Here is a 27,143-nt window from a genome sequence, read left to right as displayed (position 1 = left end):
AACAGCTCTGATGTTGAATCACTGTTCAAAGCAAAGAAAAATGTGCACACAGCTCGCCCAAGTGACAGGTAACGGATGAATGAAAAACTCTGCTGTATGTTTTTTTGCTGCCTGTCGCTGGAATTGCAGATAATAAAACACACCAACCTCTTCAAATGCTAACAGGAAGTGTCAAAGTCAAAAGATATCAGTCATAGGCATAAAATCTACGCCTGCCACATTCTCAAAATAACAAAAACCAAAAGACACCACTCTATCATAAGCACAAACTACAGGAAAAGAAATAAAAAAAAAGATTGCTTCTTTCGATATGGTTTGAGTTCTCTAAAAATTGTAATAAGAAAAATAAAAACTAGAAAATTTCTAAGGAAGGCATTATGAGAAGACAACATCCAAAATGTTAAAAATTAAATTCCTAAAGTTACGTTCCTAAATTAATCTTTAAGGATTTAAAGACGTGACTTGGTTATGGGAGGTGCTGACCAACTTCCTTTTGGAGATGACGATGCTCAATACCTCCAGATATTAGATCACTTCTTCAGATGCATAAACATGGATTTAGGTTCAAAACTTTAGGCTCCCATATTTGAAAATTTTGACCAGCATCTCTAGAAACAGAAATAAGGACAAGTAATGTGAACAGCTGTTCTGCCCTCATTCCCATACTTCCAAATTTCATGGGTCTCTCTCATCTGTCTCATTAACTTCATGGAAAACAACATCCCATTTACATAAACCACATTTGAACCTCGATGTTTTCCTCTTTCTCTTGGCTTTTGTAGAAAAAGACAAGTTTTTCTAACGTTTATCTGCATGTAACATTGCCATGAATTAATAAAAAAAGATATTTTCTTTGTCATTACAAAGGCCTCATTATTAAGAGATGTTACAATCTCCTTCTGAGTAAGCAAGAGTATAAACTCCACGCAGCAGCTGTGCTGTTTAGATGAATCAACTTTAAATACACTCACACAAAAGCTGCTCACTGCTTGGTGGAAACTCGACTTGCCTTGTGTTATCCCCTGGATCGAGGGGAGCTGCCATTCTATTCCTCACTATCCCTCTTCTTCCCTAGACAGGACAGACAGCTGCTCCAACTCAGTCAGTCTCTTGCCACTCCACTATGTTCATTTGCACCCATATTTCCTTCCCTTATCCCTCACAGTCTCCTACCCATCATATTCTCCTTCTCAGTCACCTCATTCCCTTGATACCTTTAACAATTTGGACTTAATTTTTCCGTGCTTGCTGCCTGACTCAGACAAACATTTTTGGAAAGCCATTCCTAAGAACAGTTAGAGATAAACACGTTGTTTTGCCCATGTTAAAAATTTCTTACAACCATGTTCTCAAGACAATGTTTTGGAGCAGAGACTTTGGGGGCAGAAGGGTAGAATTCCTCTGGTGTTAAGGATGCAGAGAATCCTGTGGCACCTTATAGACTAACAGACGTTTTGGAGCGTGAGCTTTCGTGGGTGAATACCCACTTCGTCAGACGCAGGTAGTGGAAATTTCCAGGGGTAGGTATATATATGCTAGCAAGCAAGCTAGAGATAACGAGGTTAGTTCAGTCAGGAGGATGGGGGCCCTTTCTAGCAGTAGGAGGCTGTGAAAACCAAGGGAGGAGAGAAACTGTTCTGTAATTGAAGCCTAGTCACAGTCTTTGTTATAGTCCAGCGTTTGTTGATGGTTTTGCAAATTTGCAGCATGAATGAAGCTCAGCAGTTTCTTCTTGAAGTCTGTCCTGAAGTTTTTGCTGCGGTGGCCACCTTTAAGGTCTGCTATAGGTGCCAGGGGGTTGAAGTGCTCTCCTACGTTTTTCGTATATTGCCATTCCTGACTATCTGATTTGTGTCCATTTATCCTTTCCGTAGGTGACTGTCCAGTTTGCCGATGTACATAGCAGAGGGGCATTGCTGGCATATGATGCGTAATATACATTGTGACGTGCAGGGAATGAAACCAGTGATGGTGTGGCTGATCTGGTTAGGTCCTGTGATGGTGTCGCTGGTTAGATATGGGCAAGTTGCATCGTAGGTTGTTGCATGGATTGGTCCTGAGCTAGAGTTACTATGTACAGTGTGCATGTTGCTGGTTCAGATACGTTTTCAGGTTGGCAGGTTGTCTGTGGCAAGGATTGGCCTGCCACCCAGACCTGTAAAAGTTGTGGGATCATTGTCCAGATGGTGTAGATCCCTGATGATGCGTCTATTGGAGGGTTTTAGTGGGGGCTGTATGTATGGCCAGTGGAGTCCTGTTGGTTTCTTTCTGGTTTTCGTTGCGCAGTATGAGCTTCTGGGTACAGTCTGCTCTGTTATCTGTTTCCAATTCCTCTTCGGTATTTGTTTGAGATGCTGGGCGTGCGAATTTTGCTAGTGTTGTCTCTGGCTGAGGTTAACATGCGGTTGTACCTCAGTGCTTGGCTGTAGACAATGGATCGTACATTGTTGTGATGTGCCGGAGGAAGCTGAGGCAGAAGAGTAGCATAGCGGTCGGACCGCTTTCGTATAGGGTGGTTAATTGACCATGCACTCATTTGCACCGTGGTCTAGAAAGTGGACCTTCCCGTGAGATTGTCCAGGCGTGAGGTTGATGTGGGGGTGGAAGCTTTGAATCGTGGTTGAATTTTTCTAGAGTCTCCTTCCCATGGTCAGATGATGAAGTGTCATCAATTGAGTTGTAGTAGAAAGCGGCTGTGATTGGACGGAGCTGAGGACGCGTGTGTTCCAGGTCAGCCAAAAAAATATTGGCGTATTGCTGGCCATGCGGGGTGCCCATAGCATGCACTGATCTGGAGAATATATTGTCATTCAAAACTTGAAATCGTTGTGTAGTGAGTATAAAGGCACAGAGCTCAGCAGCCAGTGTGCTGTGCATCATCAGGGATACTGTTCCTGACAGCTAGTATTCCAATCTGTGTGTGGATGTTATTAGGAGAGCCTCTACTCCATGGTGCTTAGGATGGTGATTTCTGGGAGGTGACCAATGCATTGTTAGTTTCCTCAGGAAATCAGTGGTGCCTCACGGAGATAGCTGGGAGTGCTGGTGGCATAGGGTCTGAGCTAGAGGGCCAACATATCAGACAGTCCTTCAGTGAGAGTTCCAATGCCTGAGTATGTATGGGCATCCAGGATTTCCGGGTTTTGTGGATCTTGGGGTTACTAGATAGAATAACCCCTGGTCAGTGGCTCTTAGGGTATGCTGATTGTTCCGGTGTAGTGTAGGGAGTGTCTGAGTAGATGGTAGCAGTTCCTTAGTGTATTTCCTCAGTGATCTAGGGAAGTGGCCTGGTGTTAGAATTTGGATTGGAGAATTGTCTGCGGCCTCCTTTTGGTAGTCGACCTGTTCATGATTTACCAGCGCACCTCCTTATCAGTCTCTTTGGGATAAGTCAGGTATTCTGAGGCTGTGGATGGCATTGCGTTCTGCACGACTTAGGTTATGAGGCAAGCGGTGTTGTTTTTCCACGATTTCTGCCTGTGCACGTCGGCGGAAGCATTCAATGTATAGGTCCAGACTGTCATTTCGACCCTCAGGAGGAGTCCATGTTAAGGATGTGCCTTTTGCGTGAAAATCCATCCAAATTTAGCCACAGCATAAGCCTCTGAAAAATCATAGCTTGCATATGCTCAGTAGAGATTTGTTAGATGCTGGTAGCATTGTTCTCCAAAGATTCTGTCTAAGGCACAGTATAGTTCCCATATGCTGACTGGACCAAGCATATGCTGTCCCCACAAAGCAGCTGAGTATGCTTCATTCCAAGGCTGCAGGGGCTGAGCAGGACTTTTCCAGCAACTGCATCATCTGGACATCAGGAGCTGCTCAGATGCTAGGCATCAGAACTGAGCCCTGGTCTACACTACGAGTTTAGGTCGAATTTAGCAGTGTTAGATCAATTTAACCCTGTACTTGTCCACACAATGAAGCCGTTATTTTCGACTTAAAGGGCTGTTAAAATCGATTTCTGTACTCCTCCCCCGACAAGGGGATTAGTGCTGAAATTGACCTTGCCAGGTCAAATTTGGGGTAGTGTGGACACAATTCGACGGTATTGGCCTCCGGAAGCTATCCCAGAGTGCTCCATTGTGACCACTCTGGACAGCACTCTCAACTCAGATGCATTGGCTGGGTAGACAGGAAAAGGCCCATGAACTTTTGAATCTCATTTCCTGTTTGGCCAGCGTGGCGATCTGCAGGTGAGTGCAGATCTCAGCAGCAGAAGTGACCATGATGGAGTCTCAGAATCACAAAAGAGCCCTGCATGGACCGAACGAGAGGTACGGGATCTGATCACTGTATGGGGAGATGAATCAGAGCTATCAGAACTCCGTTCCAAAAGATAAAATGCCCAAACATTTGAAAAAATCTCAAACGGCGTAAAGGACATAGGCTATAACAGGAACATACAGCAGTGCTGCGTGAAACTTAAGGAGCTGAGGCAAGCTTACCAAAAAAACAGAGAGGCAAACAGCCGCTCCATGTCAGAGCCCCAGACATGTCACTTCTATGATGAGCTGCATGCCATTCTAGGTGGTGCAGCCACCACTACCCCATCCCTGTGCTTTGACTCGTCAATGGAGTAGCATGCAACAGGGATGTTGGTTTTGGGGATGGAGATGATGAGGAGGAGGAGGTTGAAGATAGCTCACAGCAAGGAAGCGGAGAAACCATTTTCCCCGACAGCCAGGAACTGTTTCTCACTCTGGACCTGGAGTCAGTACCCCCCGAACCCACCTAAGTCTGCCACCTGGACCCACCAGGCAGAGAAGGGACCTCTGGCAAGTGTACCTTTGTAAATATTATACATGGTTTAAAAGTAAGTGTGTTTGATGACTAATTTGCCCCGGCATTCACAGTCAGTACAGTTACAGGAAAAGTCTGCTAGCTTGTCTGGGAATGGAGCGGAAATAATCCAGGGACATCTCCATAAAGCTCTCCTGGATGTACTCCCAAAGCCTTTGCAAAAAGTTTCTGGAAAGGGCAGCCTTATTCCATCCTCCATGGTAGGACACTTTACCACACCAGGCCAGTAGCACGTAGTCTGGAATCACAAGCATTGCAGCGTATGGTCTCAGTGTTTGCTGGCATTCAAACAACATCCGTTCTTTATCTCTCTGTGTTATCCTCAGGAGAGTGATATCATTCCTTGTCACTTGGTTGAAACAGGCTGATTTTATTAAGGGGACATTAAGAGGTGTCCGTTCCTGCTGGGCTGTTTGCCTGTGACTGAACAGAAATGTTCCCTGCTGTTAGCCACGTGGTCCGGGGAGGGGTGAAGCCATCATCCCAGAGAATTGTGGAGGGGGGGCGGGTAGTTGGGTTTGTGCTGCACATTAACCCGAAAACCACAGCCGCTCCTCCTTTTAAATGGTCAACCCATGTTAAATGGCCAACCCAATGGCTGCTTGGTATGGGAAATGAGGCCACTGCTGTTTGAAACCATTCCCACATGTTATGAAGCTTAAAGAAGCCAAAAGACTGTGTCTTACCATGGCTGCTTGCAAGCCAAATTCTGTTGCCCGGCCCTGCGTGAAAGATGTCTCACACCAAACCAGCATACCCTCAATAAGAGGCAAAATGCGACCTTGTACCGAAAGCATATGTGCTATGTAATGTTAACAGCAAGCTTTACTGTGAAAGAGTCTACTCATTGTTCTCTAAAATGGCCTTTTTAACTACCACTCTCCTTTTTTTTTCCTCCACCAGCTGCAAATTTTTCAACGCTCACACTATCTTCTCCTTCCAAGAGGCTAGCAAAGATTAGAAGGTGAAAAAAACGCACTTGCAATGAAATGTTCTCTGAGCTCATGCAGTCCTCCCACACTGAAAAAGCCCAGCAGAATGCATGGAGGCAGACCAATGTAGAGATCCAGGAAAGCGACAATATGAATGCAAGGACAGGTGTGGGCTGAAGATAATATAGTAGCGCCTGAAGATGATAGGGCGTCAGCTTGGTGACAGAAGGCAAAGAGCAATGCTGAGACTATGGAGGAACAAAACTGATATGCTCTGGCGTATGGCTGAGGTTCAGGAAAGCAGCTGAGCACAGCGACCGCTGCTACAGCCCAGTGTAACCAACACTCTTCCTCTCCAATTCCATAGCCTCCTCACCCAGATGCCCAAGAACGCGATGGAGGGCCTCTGGCTCCCCACCACTTCACCCCAGAGGACTGCCAAGCAACAGAAAGCTGGCATTCACATAAGTTTTAAAGTGCAGTGTGGGCCTTGTCCTTCCTCCTTCCCCCATCCCATCCGGTGCTTCCCTCCTCTCCCTCCCCTCCCGGGCTACCTTGGCAGTTATCCCCCTATTTGTGTGATGAATTAATAAAGAATGCATGAATGTGAAGCAACAATGACTTTATTGCCTCTGCAAGCGGTGATTGAAGGGGGGAGGGGAAGGTGGTTAGCTTACAAGGAAGTAGAGTGAACCAAGGGGGGGAGGGTCATCAAGGAGAAACAAACAGAACTTTCACACCGTAGCCTGGTCAGTCATGAAACTAGTTTTCAAAGCTTCTCTGATGCACAGCGTCCCCTCCTGTACTCTGTTAACCGTCCTGGTGTCTGGCTGTGCATAATCAGCAGCCAGGCGATTTGCCTCAACCTCCTATCCCGCCATAAACGTCTCCCCCTTACTCTCGCAGATATTGTGGAGTGCACAGCAAGCAGTAATAACAATGGGAATATTGGTTTCACTGAGGTCTATCTGAAGCAGTAAACTGCATCAGCACGCTTTTAAACGTCCAAATGCACATTCTACCACCATTCTGCACTTGCTCAGCCTATAGTTGAACAGCCTGTCTACTGTCCAGGCTGCCTGTGTACAGCTTCATGACCCATGGCATTAAGGGGTAGACTGGGTCCCCAAGGATAACTATAGGCATTTCAACATCCCCAACAGTTATTTTCTGGTCTGGAAAGAAAGAAAGTCCCTTCCTGCAGCTTTTCAAATAGCCCAGAGTTCCTGACGATGCAAGCATCATGTACCTTTCCCAGCCATCCCATGTTGAGGTTGGTGAAATGTTCCTTGTGATCCACCAGTGCTTGCAGCACCATTGAAAAGTACCCCTTTCAGTTTAGTACTTGCTGGCTTGGTGCTCCGGTGCCAAGATAGGGATATGGGTTCTGTCTATTGCCCCACCACAGTTGGGGGGGGGGAGGGATAGCTCAGTGGTTTGAACATTGGCCTGCTAAACCCAAGGTTGTCAGTTCAATCCTTGAGGGGGCCATTTGGGGATTGGTCCTGCTTTGAGCAGGGGGTCGGACTAGATGATCTCCTGAGGTCCCTTCGAACCCTAATGATCTATGATTCTATGACCTGCACATTTCCCAGAGTCACTATCCTTGATAGCAGCAGCTCTTCGATTGCATTGGCTACTTGGATCACAGCAGCCCCCACAGAAGATTTGCCCACTCCAAATTGATTCCTGACTGACCGGTAGCTGTCTCGCATTGCAAGCTTCCAGAGGGCTATCGCCACTCGCTTGCGAACTGTGAGGGCTGCTCTCATCTTGGTATTCTTGCGCTTCAGGGCAGGGGAAAGCAAGTCACACGGTTCCAAGAAAGTGGCCTTATGCATGTGAAAGTTTTGCAGTCACTGGGAATCATCCCAGATATGCCACACTATGCGGTCCCACCAGCCTGTGCTTGTTTCCCGAGCCCAGAATCGGCGTTCCATGGCATGAACCTGCCCCATTAACACCATGATGTCCACATTGCCGGGGCCTGTGCTTTGAGAGAAGTCTGTGTCATGTCCTCATCACTCTCATCACCACGCTACCATCGCATCATCGGCTGGTTTTGCTTTTGCAGGTTCTGGTTCTGCATATATTGCAGGATAATGCACGTGGTGTTTACAGTGCTCATAATTGCAGCGGTGATCTGAGCGGGCTCCATGCTTGCTGTGCTATGGCATCTGTGCTGAAAAAAGGCACGAAACGATTATCTGTTGTTGCTCTGACAGAGGGAGGGGCAACTGATGACATGGCTTACAGGGTTGGCTTACAGGGTTGTCACACAGAATGGCCCCCTCAAGGACTGAACTCAAAACGCTGGGTTTAGCAGGCCAATGCTCAAACCACTAAGCTATCCCTCCCCCCACTATTTATGGAGGGAGGGAGGAAGGGAGCGAGGGGGGTGAGCAAATGAATACAAAACAAATCTAGTCTCTTTATTGTTTTGATCCACTCCATCTCTCTCATACATCTTAGGCTGGCAGCAGACGGTGCAGTACAACTGCTAGCCATTGTTGTCTCTCGGCTGCTCACCAGAAGATGGTGCAGTATGATTGCTGGCCATCGTCATCCCTCATTTATGTCCAGGCGCCCCCGACCGACCTCACCGAGGCCAGCCAGGAGCACACATGTCTGCTCAGGCGCCCCCGACAAACCTCATCAAGGTCAGCTAAAAGAGCACCCAAGAGACGATGCAATGGCTACCAATCATAATGCACCGTCTGCTGCCAAAAGGCAATGAGCTGCTGCTGTGTAGCAATGCAGTACCATGTCTGGCAGCACCCAGGAGACATACAGTGACGGTGAGCTGAGCGGGTTCCATACTTGCTGTGGTATGTCGTCTGCACGGATAACCCAGGAAAAAAGGTGAGGAATTATTTTTTGCCATTGCTTTCACAGGGGGTGGGAGTGGCTGACGATGTTTACCCAGAACCACCTGTGACAATGTTTTTGCTCCATCAGGCATTGGGAGCTCAACCCAGAATTCCAAGGGGCAGCAGAGACTCTGGGAACTGTGGGATAGCTACCCACAGTGCAATGCTCCGGAAGTCGACGCTAGCCTTGGTACTGTGGACTCACTCTGACGACTTAATGGTCTTAAGTGGGGACACACACAATTGACTGTATAAAATCGATTTCTAAAAAATGGACTTCTATAAATTAGACTTAATTTTGTAGTGTAGACATACCCTGAGAATAGAGAAACCATCTCTTATTAGCTTCTCGTACATGCCCCTTACTCTGCCACCCTAGGGGAAGAGATTAGGGGAAGAGAAAGCAGCCTTTCTTGAATACCAAGGGGCAAGGAATGGGAAGAGGAGGACAGGAATACGGTAGGAGGTATAGACTGTGGGAGAACAAACAGAGAAGAAAGTGACAAACCTGGGGACATGTGGGAGTGACACTAGAGGAGAAGAGTAGAAGAGGGCAGGCTGGAAGATGATAGCCTACTATTGCTATCAGTAATCCTTAAATCAAGTGATAGATGTCTATGCTGTGGATCTAAAAAACTTCAGTCCTGCAGATGACCTGTGCCAGGGTCAACATGGTTCCACATGATGGAATTTCTATTTTTTTCAGTTTGCTTTTTAAATCTTTTTAGGCGATTACATTCATAAAATGTTAAAAGAACATTATGGTTTCAAATTCAAGCACTCAAAAGTTAGGAAATACCAGACTTAAAGTTGCCTGTGCAACCTTAATTCAGCCTTCTCTTGTGCACATACATTATGATACAATATTTATTTAATCACTTGATCACACACTATTTTTGCCACAGGATCCCTGCCTCATTCAGTGCACAGGATGGTGCTCAGCACTGTGTAATTAAGGAGGCTTTTGTCTGCAAGACCTTGCCTCAGTTGCTGCAGAAGCTGAAAGGTACACAGTGAACAAGGCAGGGGATTGCAGGTAGAGAAGGAATGGTCTCATGACTAAGACAACTGAACGACAAACTGGAGAATTGGATTCGGTCCCTGAATTTACCACAAAAGTTCTATTTTATGCTAGGCAATCATTTACCTCAATCTTTTCAGAGTGTCACTGTGTGTGTTCCTCATTTTCTATGTGACCAACTTGAGACAGTTAGGGCCTGATTTGAAGAAGTGCTGAATATACTATGCTTGGAACTAAGAGTATGAAAATGCTAAGTAAAATCAAGCCCTACGTATCTTAAGATGGACATCCAAAGTTAGTGGGCACTTGAAAATTTTGGCCTTAACCTCTGTGTCCCAGATCCTTATATGTAAAATAGGGATAATGCCACCACATAATTCACAGAAGAACTGAAAGAGTAATTAATTGTTTGTGAAACAATCAGATACTAGGTGCATCCTTAATATTGGTATTCCTACCTTCTGTTTGACACTGCAGTGCAGGGCGTTTTTATGTAATTTCTATTCAAAAGAAAGGCATAATCTTCTTTCGTATATATCCTAGGTTCAAAGATCCCATATCATTATCATCTCTTCCAAAGCTGGACAGACGTGTCAGTACTAGAGCCTTGCAGCCCTGACAAAACAGCTCTACAGCATGAATCACTGTCGTTCTACATGTGGATTCAGCATTTCCCAATCTCTTCTTCTAGGGCACATTAAAAAGGAGAAAAAGAGCTGTTCCAAGAGATTTTGTATTGATTCCCTCACAAATAAAGAGACTCTACGTTACATGATATATCATAATTAGGTAATTTGTACCTCTGCTATAACAGAAGAACAATGGTCTCAAGAAAAGTTGTTGACTTGCAAAATCATGAACCATTTCAGAGGTGGTTATTTTAACTACTGTTTTCCAAGATGTGATGACATACGTTCAGATGCTACACTACTGAAAATCAATACTATTTATATTTAAGCAAAACGTCTGTTAGTCTATAAGGTGCCAAAGGATTCTCTGCTGCTTTTACAGATCCAGACTAACACGGCTACCCCTCTGATAATTTATATTTAAGGCATTCTTAAAATTTTGTACAAGAAAAAAATATCATTTTGGTCATAACTTTTTTCTCACTGCATTTATAGGATAATACTGAATGTATCTGTACTTTTACTAGCTATCCAATTGGAATTATTTTCTCCCATTATTCTGCAAAGGCAGAAGAAATAAAATGACCCAATTTAGTACGCTGAAAAACGAAAAGAAACAACACTGCAGATTTTTTTTTTTCATTTCTACACTACAAGTTAACTTTTTCAGCTCCTGGCTTTTTTCTAAAAACTTGTCAGTTATCTCTCTCCACACTAAATCACAGTAGCACAGTAGAGATGAAAATAACAACTCTAACAGTAATTTGTATCCTGTTTAAATGGTCTTGGTGGAAGGTATAGCACATCTCTGTGGCTGCTACTACTGTGACATGAGAATATTGTTAACAAAAGGGTTTGAGGAAAATTAGGACTGGTTTGGCTTTAGAGAGCTGTTAATCTCTCATTATCTCTTAACTCAGTGGAACTGTAAAGTCTCTTCTCCAAAAACAACAATACAACACTCCACAAAATATGCAGTTTGAAAAAACCTATTTTAATAGCAGGTAGATGTTACAGTGGATTGGCAGTGGATTGTAGAGCCTTTCGTTTTTAGACCACAGGGTCAAATCCAGAAAGGTTCAGCAGTGACAAACTGTTATCATTCAACAGCTGTTTGGTGTTTAACAGGAGATAGGTGGTCTCAGTCAAAGATGGCTAGAAAATGGTTTTCTCCTCCCACAGAAAATGCTGATGAAAACAAATATATATTTTTAATCAAAAATTTTAATCAAAAAGTTTCCAATTTTTCATCCAAAAATATAAACCCCCTAAAATGAAAACTTAGTTTTTTGGGCAAAAACTGTCAAAAGCCCAAACTACACCTCTACCCCGACATAACGCGGCCCAATATAACATGAATTCGAATGTAACATGGTAAAGCAGCGCTCCGGGGGTGGGAGGGAGGAGAAAGTTCGATATAACGCGGTTTCACCTATAACGCAGTAAGTTTTTTGGGTCCCGAGGATAGTGTTATATCAGGGTAGAGGTGTATTTTGTTTGAAAATGAAAAACTGAATTTTTTTGAGAAAACAAGGCCACTTACCACACATACAAAATTTGAAAGTCAAAAACCATAATATTTTTGAGAAGAAAGAAAGAAAGAAAGAAAGACAATTTTTTGAGCCGCCCTAGCTTCAATCTATTTCTCTGTGGAAAAATGAGTACATCACAAAAACCACCACCACAATTGGCACATCAGAGACCAAAGAGAGCAAGGAGAGTAAATGCTTTAGTGATATATAGTCCTCCTGTATTGTAGTTGCTTTTTTAGATAACTAGTAGAGAACTTGAGTCTCTATTTAAATACAACAAAGACAATTCCATCATCATCACAGCAGTTCACTCTTAAACAAAATAGAAAGGCAGATAAAGATAGCTACTTCAAATGCAAAATAATAATATGCATGAATAAGCAGAATTAATTAAAAAAACCCACACCAAAAATAATTTTTAAAGTATTAAATGCCTTTATAGTTTCCTTGAAAATAAACCAATTAAGAAACTAGACAGTAATTTTATAAGGACAAGCAAATCACCTCAAGAAGTGACTTCAACCACTATGCACAAATACTTGGAAGATCTGTTTACACCTTATACTTAAATCACTACAAGACAACTGCTGTGAGTATCCATATACTAAGCGATGAACACTCAGGCCTTGGCTACATTGGCGCTTTACAGCGCTGCAACTTTCTCGCTCAGGGGTGTGGAAGAAACACCCCCCTGAGCACTGCAAGATACAGCGCTGTAAAGCGCCAGTGTAAACAGTGCCGCAGTGCTGGGAACGCGGCTCCCAGCGCTGCAAGCTAAACCCCAAGAGGATGTGGAGTACGTGCAGCGCTAGGAGAGCTCTCTCCCAGCGCTGGCGCTGTGACCACAATCGCACTTCAAAGCGCTGCCGCAAGCGCTTTGAAGTTTCAAGTGCAGCCATACCCTCAGTCTCAAGTGAGATTGCTTGGATATACCAAAAAGAATGTAGATATTTAAGACCTTATGAAACATATATGTAAAACATTTCATTAGGGAATTAATGACATATGCATCTGAAAATCTTCAGATGATTTTTTGGTTTGTTTTAAGAGTCCCTAAAACATTTTTTGGAGGGAGAAGCATTGTGTCACAGTAATAACTGAATCAATAGCCAAAAATTCTTTTCTAGTGTAGATTGTCTTACACTGCTGTCATAATGGAATCAATCACTGTGAGGCCAGTCCTAGCCAACATTTTTCCAACTGATTTTTCTGGATGTTTTTGTTCAGTCCAACATCTGACCCCAAATGTGTTTTTTCATTTAAAGATATTTCTACTTCATTAACACAATTCTTTACTTTCGAGCTTCTTTGTTAGTGCCAAAGACAAAACTCAGACTTAAAGAATTCAAATGACATGCATCCAAATCAGATTTGTATTGTCCCTTCTCAAGATACCTATTTACATGAAATCTCTTATAGTTTCTCAGCTTCTAGAAAATGCAGATGCCACTGCACATCAAGCCTATGTTTGCCTCTTTGCACAGACAGTCCAAAACAGTTTTCTTGATCTGTTTCTACTTGAAATGTTGTCAATATATGGATTGTCTTGCTTTCTAATTCAGTGAAAAATCTAGTTTTCCATTAGTCTGTACCTTCCTAATTTTCGATACAGCTTTACTAAATGTAATTATTAAAGGCAGATTCAAGAAAGCAATTACTGAACTACTGGTTTGTATCTCTGAAGTCTTAATAAAGAAAAAGAAGTTGTAGTGACAGAAACAGTGCAATTTTTTTAAACTAGAGCAGGTGACTATATATATCTCAGATATATAAAAAGAGAATACACCATGAAGTGGTGTGGAATAGAGGAGTAACCAGCATGTATTTGGGATGGCCACATCACTGATGGCTGCACACACCATCCAAAACAAGTGTTAATCTATACCACTCCTCAATGTATTCAGTATATGCCACCTTTTACTTTAGATACACTCCTAAAGACATGTTTAAACAAATAATATTTTAATAGGACTGGGACTTTGGGGGGAAGAAGTGCCGTGTTTTGTTTGGAGATGTCTGGTAGGGTATTTTGGGGAGCTGGAGTATTTTATGAGAACATGAACTGTGAGATATCTGATCTTCACTTGTCACTGATTCATAGGCAAATACTGGGCCTCAGACCAATGTAACTGGGAGGAAAATTCCACAGGAAACACTTCTCTGGCAAAAAGTAGCCTGCACTACAGGTAAGCAAAAGAAGTTACAACTCGGCCTCTTCCCAGCCGCTGTAGCAGCCACAGTGCCCCTCACACTTGACCTGGAGTGCAGCTTGGCAGGACAATCATGTCCAGATTATGGAATTTGTGTATTTAGCCTTAAAAAGAAACCTGTGAGTGAAATCCTGGCCACACTGAAGTCAATGGCAAAACTCCCATTGACTTCAGTGAGGCCAGGATTTCACTCTAGATGTTAAGGGATGGTTTCCCTAAACATATCTTATCATGATTAAAATATTTTTTTGGTTGCCATATCGTTGTAGCCATGTTGGTCTCAGGATTTAGGAAGACAAGGTGGGTGAGGAAATATTTTTCATTGAACAACCTTCTGTTGGTGAGACAGACAAGCTTTCGAGCTTCCCTTCTCTTCATGTGTCATTATATAATGCCTGCATCTGTAACTTTCACTCCATGCATCTGAAGAAGTGAGGTTTTTAACCCACAAAAGCTTATGCCCAAATAAATCTGTTAGTCTATACGGTGCCACTGGACTCCTTGTTATTTTTGTGGATACAGACTAACACGGCTACCCCCTGATACTTTCGAGCTTAGCCACCTTGTGTATGTCAAATAATTTGTCAGTTTATTTACTGAGAGAACACCATCTTATTTGCAAATGAATAGTAGCGCTATCTGTCAGATGTTGTGTCAGTGACCCACTAACTCGAAAGCAATTTTCTGATTTTAAAGAAGTCTCTCCTTTTCCTTTTTCCATTGAGGTTCTTTTTATCTATCATAAAACATACCCATGTTTTTCAGTCTCACCTGTCCCCAAACAGTAAATGAATTTGAATCTGAAAAGTATAGGTGTCATTACTTAGTTAAAATAAAGATTTAAAGCACTAATCTAGTTTCTGTAGCACACATAACTAATTAATAATATTATTAATGGTAGATAAACGTTGACCAGGCGCTTGTCACTGTACATGACAAAGATAAAAGCAGTAGCTTCCTGAAGAATTCACTATCTAAAGAGAGATGCAGATAAGACCAGATGCACAGGGAAATGGAGAAAGTGATTAATTTGGCACATTTTGAATGGGTTGTTTTTGTGTATTTTCATCCCTCTTCTCTCAAAAGTTGCAATGGAGAAGGTGAGGGGTACGGTGTGTAGGCCATGAGGAAGTAGTGAGTAGATGCTGAATACCTGTTGCACTGACAGCCTAATCAAAATCCCACTGAAGTCAATAGAAGTCTTGACTTCAACGGGTTTTGAATCAGGCTCTGGGATTGGCAGGTCAGTTCCATTAATGGGGGCAGCACAAAGAATGGCCTGAAAAGTACAAACAAAGTATTGAACAATGTCCACATGATAGATCCATAAAGAGCTAAATAAATACCCTTAAAAGACAAGTGGCCCTTAAAAAAATAATCACATTTTAAAATAATATATTTACTGTGACTATTCTGATGGATTATTATTAATTTTTATATTAAGGTAGTGTTTAGAAGTCTAAACCAACAATGGAGCTCATTATGATAAGCACTGTACAAGTACAAAGTAACAGAGAGTCCCTGCTCCAAAGAGTTCACACATTAAAGAGATAAAACAAAGGGAAGGAGGGGAAAATGGAGAGGTGACTCGACTAAGGTGACACAGCAGGTCAGTGGCAGGGCTGGAACACAGCACAGGTCTTCTGATTCCTAATCTAGTTTTCTCTCTTCTCAACATCATTAGATTATTAAAACAAAGGATTTTAACATTCCAAATGTTATTTTCCAATTTATGTTTACTTTTTTCCTTTTAGACAACTGTACAGTGAAACTAGACCTCTTTAGTCAGGTTCATTTTTTGTTTTTTGAGTCAAATTTTTACTATTTCCAATCTAGCACGTTATAAGGATAAAGATAGGTTGCAAGCACTGCAAAGGAATGATTAAATCCACACCTTTATCCAAAACAACAAACAAACAAACAAAATCATGACCATATTATTAGAACTGTTTACAATGAAATTTATCTAGATTAAACCACCTATTCCAAGACAAACCCCATCAACTTAATCTGGGACCGGTACTGTAGTGTTTCTATAAGGACAAGAAGAGCCTTTCTGTTCCACAATGGAATTCCTGCCATCGACCACCTATAAATCCAGTCCTGAAATCTGCTGAACATCCTCAGTTCCCACCAACATCCGTGACAGCTGAAGGCACTCAGCACTTTGCAATATCAACTCCAACCAAATAAAAACAATTTTACCCAAATGAAAGTTACATATTTCATCTAGCATTCACAGTTGCTGAAAAGCAAATAATCTTTCCTGATACTCTTGTTTATCACATGCATTTGTGAGCTTTGACAGTTAGTAGTTTTAAACAATTTTACAAGGTTTAAAAAATACCACTCAGTTTGATCTCATGATTAATTATTAAACAAATAAGTTCAGCAGTACTTTGAAAGAGTATACCAGAATGGCATGTTGGCTCATAATATTGATCCATATTGGGTATACTGCCCAGGATAATGTTTAAGTATTCATCTGATTTGTGTGAAAGATAGCAGCAAACAGGATATTCAGTTTGATATTAAAAAGGGTGGGGAAAGGTGTAGTGTTGAAGGTCATCTTACAACCAAACTTGCTTGAATTAAAGGGAAACTAATTTTAGAGAGTTTTATGGGGGTCTTTTGTCTCCATATACACTGCTTTTATATGTTGTGTTTTCATGAGTTTCTCTCCCCGATAAAATTCACTTTTTTGGATAATCCTCAATATAAAAGTTTTCAGTTCAGCAGGAGTTTCCCCCAAGGGCTTAACCACAAGTCTTAATTTAAATCAATTCAATTATTTTTAAATTAGGGGGAAAAAACAGCAAAAATATTTCTTGGGTTTACATACTTTTTTCTTCTCCAATATTCAGACTAACCACATCGATTATTTTCGTTATGTTCCCCCACAATGATAATTTGAAGAGATAAAAAAATTAGTTTAACACACAAAGGTCACTGTGCTTCCAAAATACAAAAACTATCTTTCTCTGCCTTTTTCAATGTCTATTCTGTATTGTGTATGGGCTATGATCATTTTACTGCAGGTTTACAGAAGATGAAAAAAAAAGTCTCGTCTGTAGCACTATCAGATCATTTATACACAGCACACATCAGCTGTCATTTCTGTCCATTCCACTGGTTTTCCCCCTCCTCCCTTCCCTGCTTAATCTGGGTGAGCTGTCAAGTTTCTAGTTTCTGACGTGTATTTACATCACTCAATAACATCTGACAGTAGTGAAAGGCCACAGAAAACTGCTTATTGATCAGAGCAAAACTAGTTGACGGAACAGATGAGGTTGTATCAAAGAAATGCAGCCACACTCAGGTGATGACATTTTGTTCCCCTGTACACGAGTGCTTAATGGAATACAACTTCATTATATCATGCCACTAGTGCTTAAGGCATTGCACAGATTTCATGACTGTTTTGTCTACGTGGTAATGAGGACAATCTATTTGTACTGGTATCAACGTATTACTAACCCGATTTGCTCATGAATACTTGCAAACCACCAGCCAGTGTGTCCTGATGAATGTACCAAGAGACACTGAAGTCTCAATCTTGCCAAAATGTAATTGAGTTGACCTTTTAAAAAAAACAGAATTACCATTTAATGACCAACGGCTCCTCAGGAGGGTTCGTTTAGAACTTCTGTAGTAAAGACATTTTAAAAGTCCATTTTTATGCTTGAGACTGGTGGTGATAACTGATCATTAGTATATCAGAGGTTATTATATTATTCCATAAGAGACCCTCAAAAATTGTTGATTTAAATGCAAAATTGTTATTTGGTACATGGTCCCAACATAAACTGTCCTGTACCTGTTCCTAAATTTTTTTCTTTTTAACTTTTAATTATTTTAGCATGAAGACAATTATGTAAATGTATATTAGTTTTCACCACAAACAGAAATCTGTAATTACATAATTATGTATACACAAACAATTACAGGTTATTTGTATAATAAGTAGTTAAGGTACTACAAAGAAATAGTTGCTTATGTTCATAATCTAACTAAAGAACTGATCATGGCATTAACACAAAGGGAATTGTAACTGACTGTGAACATCCTGTCTTTTGGAAACAAAGCCAGCAGTGGTGGATTAGCCACTGAACCAACAGAGCCCATGCCTAGCGGCTCTGGCCAATTGGGGGACCACGGAAAAATGGGCACCTCTGTGCTTGACCTAATCCACCCGCACGGCACTCCAGCTGGCAGTGTGCTTCAGCCACGCAAGCCCCCGGCCCCCAACTCTGCTCCCCAGCAGGAGTGCCGGGTGGGTGAGTGGGGCAAGCCCCTACGCCCTGACCCCACTTCCCCGGCAGGCACACCGGGAGAGGGAAGGGGAGACTGATGGTGGAAGGGGTGAGGGGGGTCCCCACTTACTCTGGCCCCGGGGCCCACAAAGCCCTAACCGGCCCCTGATAACTCAGGATCTCAAAATTTCCTACAGAACATCAAGAACACTGTTGATACTGTAAGAGTTGCCAAAGTTTCATCTAAGGTCTCATGTCTCATTAGATCCCATACTCAACAGGGATGAACATGATCATTATTTGAAAGAAGAAAACAAAAACAAAAACAAAAAAACTCCAGAAGAAAAATAAAGTTACAGCTGTTAATACCTGGATCACTTCTGACTATTGATAACCACCTATTATCCACCTCTTCCCAAATTAAGTTGAAAGTTCAAGCTACCTGCTTGTAACCAAGAACAGTTTTCAGACTCAGAATTAAGATCTCTGGCCCTCCAAATGTTCAGATGATTCTTTACACTTAGGCGAGGCAGAAGACTCAGCTTTCAGAGAGGGCTTCTACTAAACCTTGGTCTAAACCTCCAGGGAGAGACCAGACGTTCAGCAGAAGTTACCGTGTCTGAGTCGTACACATCCAGAAAGATGGAATATCAATCAGAGGCAACTAAAGTCTCTTAAAACAATCAGAACACATCCCTCTACTCTCTCTCTCTCTCACTGGGAAGAACTCAGACCTTCATTATATAACAGTACAGAATAAGCAGGGAGAGCATTGAGCATATGGGTGAGAGAGTCTGGCACCACAATAGCTGCTAACAACCAAAAGGAGCACGTATAGGAAGAATCGTGCTCAGTTCCTTGAGCCCTCAATGCAAACAGAATCTTCAGAATCTTAGGAGAATTTCACTGCCTGCCTCCAAACAACCCGGATTAAGTACACGCAAAGTGTGATTTTCAGTCTTATAGCTTCAGAGACGAAATTTGGGTCTGTTTTCACAGGGACAGCAAAACACGTTTCTCATCCAACACAACTCCCATTTCAAATTTCAACTCCCTGCTCCAAAGCACAAAAATGCTTCTCAACAAAATGGTTAAAAAATTTTAACATTAGCAAAAACAATGTTTTTCCTTAACCTTTTTCTTAGATTTCAGAGTGGTAGCTGTGTTAGTCTGTATCAGCAAAAACAACAAAGAGTTCTTGTGGCACCTTAAAGACTATCAAATTTATTTGGGCATAAGCTTTTGTGGGCTAGAGCCCACTTCATCAGATGCATGAAGTGAAAAATACAGGAGCAAGTATAAATACATAAAAGAATGGGGGTTGCTTTACCAAGTATCAGGCCAGTCTAACGAGATAAATCAATTAACAGCAGGATACCAAAGGAGGAAAAAGAACGTTTGAAGTGGTAAGAGAGTGGCCCATTACAGACAGTTGACAAGAAAGTGTGAGTAACAGCAGGAAGAAATTACAATGGGGAAATTAAGTTTAGGTTTTGTAATGACCCAACCACTCCCAGTCTTTATTCAGGCCTAATCTGATGGTGTCCAGTTTGCAAATTAATTTCAGTTCTGAAGTTTCATGTTGGAGCCTGTTTTGGAAGTTTTTTTGTTGAGGAATTGCCACTGTTATTGAGTGACCAGAGAGACTTTAAGTGTTCTCCTACTGGTTTTTCAATGTTGTGATTCCTGATGTCAGATTTCTGTCCATTTATTCTTTTACATAGAGACTGTGAGGTTTGGCCAATGTACATGGCAGAGGGGCATTGCTAGCACATGATGGCATATATCACATTGGTGGATGAGCAGGTGAACGAGCCCCGGATGGTGTGGCTGATGTGGAAAATCAGCCTAAGGCAATCATTTGGCATGAAAAATTTCAGCCCAAACAGTTAAAATTGAGTAAAGTTATAAGAAACTGAAAACAGGGTCTTATAATGAAAAACATTAGGCATCATTGGCAGCTCTGCCTATAATTGGAATAACTATGCTGGGGAGTGATAATTATTGTTGAATCCTGACTTTTTTATGGCAACCACCACAGACATTTGTAAGGTTATGTATGCACAGATTAATTTTAAATATGTACAGTCCTATTAGGGTTTCTTAAAGCAAAACATTCAAGATAACAGAAACAGTGATTTATTAAAGGCTTTGGGCCTTTCTTAATTTGTGAAAAATTAATTAACGGCAATAAGAGTGTGGAAGTTTTCAGAGTACGAAAAACATAGCTTGGCCAGCATATCTGTAGATAGATAAGACATGCATTTTAGCAGTGATCTTCCTTTAAAAAGGAATCAAAAGGATACAGATATGTTTTGCACTTCTGCCATAAAAACCTTTCACCAGTTAGCTGCTTATTCATGAGAACTAAAATGTATCAGAAAAAATGGCATTAAACAAGAAGTTGCAGAAAAATTATATTTTGCCCAAGTCTGAATCTTGCCCTTAATGCTTATACAGGAAACAGGAAACTCCTCTTAGCAGTCTAATATGCATAAGTAACTGGGCACGGAGCTTTGGCATTGATATAGATCAGTCATCCTCAAACTTTTTTACTGGTGACCCCTTTCACATAGCAAGCCTTTAAGTACGATCCCCAATCCCGCCCCCCGATCAATTAAAATTTTTTTATATATATATTTAACACCATTATGAATGCTGGAGGCAAAGCAGGGTTTGGAGTTGAGGCTGACAGCCTGTGACCCCGAGGGGTCCCAAACCCGTTTGAGAACCCAATATTGACGATGGTGATGACAAATGATAACAATGACTATGAGAAATGGGTTCATTTTGGGTTGTTAAAAAAATTAACAATGGAACTAAAAACATTTGTTCTATCTGTATTGCAATGGGGCAGCTAATCCAAATGTGAGGTCTCTTCTATTTCTGTACAAAGCTGATTCATCCTCACCCACATTGAAACAGAAGAATGTTCCACTATTTAGTATACAGTGTCCTAATTGCTGATGGATTCAATGCTCATAAAGAAAGCAAGAAACCAATTGCTAATATGGAGGAGTAGTTAGGGAATTTCAATCAGAAAACAGGGACTCTGTGACAAAGAGATGGTGTGGGAAAAGGAAGTGGGGAATCTGAATGTGAATTTTATTTCCATATAAATATAATAAAATTTATTTTGCTTCTTCAATTTTTTTAGGATAAATCACATTATCAATAGTCACATCTGTAAATGAATAAATAAAATGAGCTAGTTTAGTGTCATAACATCTAACTTTTAGGTATCTGGATCATCACTGGGATTCACAAAGCCTGAGTTAGGTGCTCAGGTTTCCTACAATGAATGGAAGAGATGAATGGGGTTCACAAAAACCAGCCTGCTAGGTGGCTCCTTGCCTAACCCAGCTAATGGGAGATGCTGAGGAACACGGGGAGTGGTGTGTTAAGGCAATTTGGTGCCTAAGTCCAAGTTGGAGAGAGGCAACGTCTTTTGCTTGGGATTCTCAGCTGAAAATCCTCTCCTGGAGTCAGTGTTTAACGTGTTTCTTGCAAGAGATTGGAGGATTAAAGTCCCTCTGTCTCTCTTCTTGACACTGTTCCACTTTGGATAACAAGTCAATGGATCGGGGGACTGGATCCTATGTCTCCAACGTCTCCCACATCCTGGGTCATTCTCATGCATGCACGTTTTCTCTCTCAGCCAACTACTTTCTAATTATTTAATCCAAAATGGAACAGCTTCAACAGGAGAGACTGAAGTAACTCCACATCAAAATATCTCATAGCCCAGTGGTTAGAGCGCTCACCTGAGAGCGAGCAGATCCCTGTTCAAATTCCTAGTTCCTCCTTAGGTAGAAGGGGTGACTTGAACTAAGGGTGTCCAAATCCCTGCTGAATACAGTAACCACTAAGCTAAAAGTTATGAGAAAGGGCATTGCCTTCCCCCCTCCCCTAGCTGTTCTGTGTGGAGCTGGGCATGCTCTGAACACACCCACCAGATCAGGCCCCGCAGGAGGGTTAGGTGAAGGAACGCCTATCTTCACCGGCTCATGAAACTGTATTGGGCGCAGGCATCTGGACAGCTAGAGTAAGGCAGCAGTGTACATGCTCCGAGGCAGTAACAGACATCCAGGATACTTTTACTGCAAACACTTAGATGACAAGCAAGTTTAGGTGCTTATAGGGTTCAGCGGCAGCAGGGGTACGGTCAATACTAATGGCTCCTAAATCTGGGATTTAGGGGCTAAAAGTGGCAATTAGGCACTTAAGTCCCTTTGTGAATCTAGCCCAGTTTTCCAGTTTTATTCATTTTATGTTCTGCTTCAATTTACCTAAAGCATTTACCAAGTACTAACTGCAGAACAACAATCAAAATTACTTGTTTGTATTTATGACATGATCTCAATACTCTTTGATTTCACTGCAAAAAATCAACCACCACAGACATTTTTTTAAAGGAGACAAAAGACTTTTGTACTTACTAAATGATTCACGGGAAGCCTACATCACTGCGTATGACTTCAAAAGAACAGAACTGACTCTTTATGACAGGGATATATGAACTGAGTAAATGCCTGGACCGTTGCTCAAAGCACGCCTGGAGCACTATCATTACTTCTTTTCAGAAAGGCACACTAGCTGAAGTAATGACTTTTCTGTTTTCCTAGTTAAACTCTATGGAGTTTAAGTCAAAGTCAAAAGAAAAACTAATATTTCAATTCATTATGCATGAAAGGCTTCTTGCTTTGGTATTGGAAAGGAATAGATTTTAGTGCCATAGGCTGGTATCTTATGAAAGGTTTACTAAAATACAAGTGTTCTGCACTATTTTGACTTCTGTTTGATAGGAATACTTTTAACAGAGACATAAATAGAGGCCCTCTGACCATCTAAACTATTGGTTTTTAGCTGTGGTACTATTACCACGTAAGTTATCTGGGGGGAAATGTCAACAAAATACGATTTAAAACCTGGTAATGTTTGAAATTACTATTCAGGTGGCTTAAACCGTTCAACATTATGTTTTCATTGCTTAACTGCTTACCTTCAGAGGTAGGATTTACACCGTGCAGTTGCTCAGAGCCTAGTTTTACCCACTGCTGTACTTTAAAGTGAAGCAGATCTATTTTTGAAACAGAAAGAAAGAAGGAAAGGAAGAAACTCACTAGTGGAACACCTGTTCAACTCTTATCACTAAAAGCTTTGAAAATCATAAAATACTATACTGAATAAAATACGTATATCTATCTATATCTCTTCTGGGACCCTGGAACTTGCTCCCTCAACTTGGTCCTAAATAGCCCAAATTTGGTGACCTTCTGGGAATGCTGCAAAAGACACCTGCCTTTTGGAGAGGGCTGTGGGTATGCATCCATCAAAGATGAAGGCCTGGAAAGGATTCTCTTTCCTCTTCCCCTCAGGTGGCTGTTTGGCTGAGATCCTGTTTGAATTTATATTTTAATGATGCTGGCATTTTGCTGTATTACTAATTATATGTTAGGGCATCTAGAACCTTGTACAGGTGTCTTTTATTATTTCAGTCTAAAATAAATTTGAACACAGTTTCTCTTTTAAAAAACCACTAGACCTCAAAATGTAACATTTAATAACACCTGGTTAAACACTATTTAATTATTTGGCACCAGCTAAATGTGTCTCCATTTAGCAAAGGGTGCTAATAATATCCTTACTAAGCAGCACCCATTAACATTAACTATCAGAGTAAATAACTTAATTGTTCTAACTTAGTGGAATATATTATGTGCGATTGTAAACCATCAGTACTACCAGCTACCTGCATGAATTTTTTCTTGATAGTTTTCTGGCATCTCAATACGAGCTCATTAATGTGGACCAATAGAGAATTCTGCAAATAGCTTCCTGTCCAGTGCACCAGCAGTTATAGTTTAAAAATAGTTACAAATAAAATTTAATTTCCGGTTTATTTTTGTGGCGAGAGCAGGGCACACAAGAGGGTTTTGACTACTAGTGTCTCATAAATGAATACTTGAGCATGGTGCTCATTTTTGAAGAACAGCATCATAGAGATTAAAGCAACAGTGTCAAAAAATGTTATTTTTTTAAAAGACTAAAACAAGACCAACCATCAGACACTGAGGGGAAAAAAGGGAAATCTATTATTTATATAAAACTACACAGACAATACAGACATCAAACAAAAGATGAAAAACAAAAACAAAAACCCAAACCCATGATGCTGTAAAGTTCATGTCCACCAAAATTAAAATTGTTTGTAAATGCGTTGAGATGGCACACAAACTTGACAGATGTTCATAGCATCTAGATATAAGCATTCCAGAGTTGTTACAGTCCTGTCAAAATTTACCACTAACCATTTGAAGGTGGTACATTTTACAAGCACAGAAATTATCACTTTTTCTTGAAAAACTTACCAAGCCAAAAATAAAACGTGAACTATAATAAAAAGAGGGGCTCAGTTTTATGCCTGTCAGCCTTCTTGCTCCCATGCTGTCTGGGGGGTGTTTGGCAAGGGGGAGGGAAGAGGATATTTTTTCCTTCTTAATCAGATTTTGCCCAGGGGTGCTGGAACAATTTTTATAGTGGGGCTACTGAGAGCCACTGAAGCAAGCTGTAAACTCTGTATATAAAGAAAACCACTTCAAGCCAGGGAGTGCAGCAGCAACTCTAGCACCCCTAGTTCCAGGACCTATGATTTTGCCTTCAATTTCTTGGACTCCTCTCCCTGTATTCATCTCTCTGCATATGTTACCATCTCCACAATTACCAGATACATTTTAAATGAAAAAACAAAATTAAATGAAAAACAAAATTAAAAACAAAACCAAAATTACCCATATACCTAAAATTTTAACAAATTTATATGAACCGAAAAAGCCATAATCTTGTGAGACATTTTTGTGTAGTCAGAATGGACCACGTGGAAATAAAGTTATGATCAGCATAAATTTAGAGTTATTGACTATGAGCCAAATCCAGATGGTTCAGAGCAGTCGCAGAAAAATAGGAAAAATGCTTGCCTTGTACCTCTCTATCTAGGCATTTATATACTGCTTACTCTGCTCCCAGACACTGCAATATCCGAGAGACTCACAAATATTAATGATTTTACCCTCGCAACAACACAGAGAGATGTGAAACAATTATTACTATTTTTCAGAAGGGGAACTGAGGCAGAGATTAAAGCTCCAATCCTGCAATTGACTCCACAGTGGTGGATACTTGTTCCCTTATTGAGTCAACTGCAGGATCAGGGACTAAAGGTGGGATCCACAAAGCAACAGACACCTAAACCCCAGAGTTAGGCACCTAAATCCTGCATGTGGCACCAATGCGATCCATGAAACTCCCGCCTGGCTTCTGATTAACCTGTTGGCATGTAAACTCACTTGTGACCTAAGTTTTAGGCCCCAGGGCATATGCAATCCTGCTGTATTCTAGGTATCTGGGCACCTATTTCCTGCCTAAGTCCCAGAGCAATTCACAAACAGGGAAGATAAGCATTTGGCCAACTAAGTTGTGTGTAGCAGCCTCTAAGCACACCTACCAGATTGGGTCCAGTCAAAATACATCCAGAGTAGTAGTATAAGGCAGTGGTGATGCTCACCTTATAACTTTTAGTTGCCAGAGGGGGAGAAAAGATTTGAACATGGGTCTCCCACTTCTTGGGAGAATGCTCTACCTCAGTGATACTCAGGCCTCAGTGGTTCAGGAGCCATATTGGAGATTAGCATTAGCCAGAAGAGCCACAGTAGTGTGAATGCATTGTTTCATTTACTATAGCACTATTCATATTTAAACAGTATAACAGGGGAAAGTATGTGTGTGTGTGTGTGTGTCAATGTGTGTGTGTGTGTGTGTATATATATATATATATAAAATTTCTCACATCACATAAATTAATAACTTAGTGCAACTTAATTGGTTAATAGCATAGTAAAAGCATTCTGATTGGTTAATAACTTAGGTTGATTAATAATTAAATCACGCAGTGTTTTAATATCATGTGCTACAAAGAGCTGCAGGAGACACATTAAAGAGCCACTTGCAGCTTGCGAGCTGCAGTCCAAGTATCACTGCTTTATCCACCAAGCTATGGGACAGCCTGACATGGGACTAAGTCAGTCCCTCCTGCTGAAGCTGTTCCACAGTGAATAAATAATGAGTGATTGGAGCAAGGGTACCCAGTGGTTAGGGCATCCACCTGGGAAGTGGGAGACCCCAAGTCCAGTTCCCTCCCCATCGTGCAATAGCTTCAACAGGAGAGATTGAGGGAGCCCCACATTAAAATATGCCATAGCTCAGTGGTTAGAGCTCTCTGGGGTAGGAGATCCCTGATCAAATCCTTTTCTCCCCTTCAGGCAGAGAGAGAATTGAACCTTCTCCTCCCACATCTCAGGTGAGCACTCTAACCACTGTGCTAAAAGTTATAAGTTGTGTAGCACAACTTCCTTCTCCTGCTGCTGTTTTGTGTAAAGAAAGGCATGAGCCTAACTCATTCCCACAAGTGGCAGCTTAGGTGCTTAAGCCATCCAACTCCAGGTGGTGGGGTTCTGTCATGTTCCCATTGGGGCTTCCAATAGGCACCTCCCAGCAACCTGGACGTAGGTGCCTATCTCTCTGCACACTCCTCTCCTGTCAGCATCACCTACTGGTTGGCTTAGGTGGCTTTGCACCTAACATGCTGGCTTTTGTGGATTGCAATCTTAGGTGCCATTCATTGTATAGGGAGCCTAGGTGTGTAATTCAGACTTTGTGAATCACAGTGTGGTTCCTGTGATTTTCTGGATGCCTAAAGGTTAGGTTCAATGACACTTAGGCCTGGTCTATACTACGTGTTTAAACCGATTTTAGCAGCGTTAAACCGATTTAACGCTGCACCCGTCCACACAACAAGGCCCTTTATATCGATATAAAGGGCTCTTTAAACCAGTTT

General features: G+C 41.5%; 1 protein-coding gene and 1 long non-coding RNA gene across 3 annotated transcripts in view; both read right to left on the bottom strand.

Annotated features, from left to right (window-relative positions):
* SNX24 (sorting nexin 24) overlaps nt 1–27,143 on the bottom strand; it is a 135,933-nt gene that overhangs the window by 80,807 nt on the left and 27,983 nt on the right. The window lies entirely within an intron of this gene.
* Nucleotides 4,645–5,842, bottom strand: LOC142047052 (uncharacterized). Its single transcript, XR_012656200.1, has 3 exons — nt 5,704–5,842; nt 4,735–4,775; nt 4,645–4,690 (listed from the first exon to the last, which is right to left on the bottom strand). It is a non-coding gene; the product is annotated as an uncharacterized LOC142047052 (long non-coding RNA).

Source organism: Chelonoidis abingdonii, chromosome 6 (genome assembly GCF_003597395.2).
Source record: "Chelonoidis abingdonii isolate Lonesome George chromosome 6, CheloAbing_2.0, whole genome shotgun sequence".
Lineage (NCBI taxonomy): Eukaryota > Metazoa > Chordata > Testudines > Testudinidae > Chelonoidis > Chelonoidis abingdonii.
The sequence above is the reverse complement of the archived record's forward strand: the minus strand, read 5'-3'. Positions and strand labels throughout refer to the sequence as shown.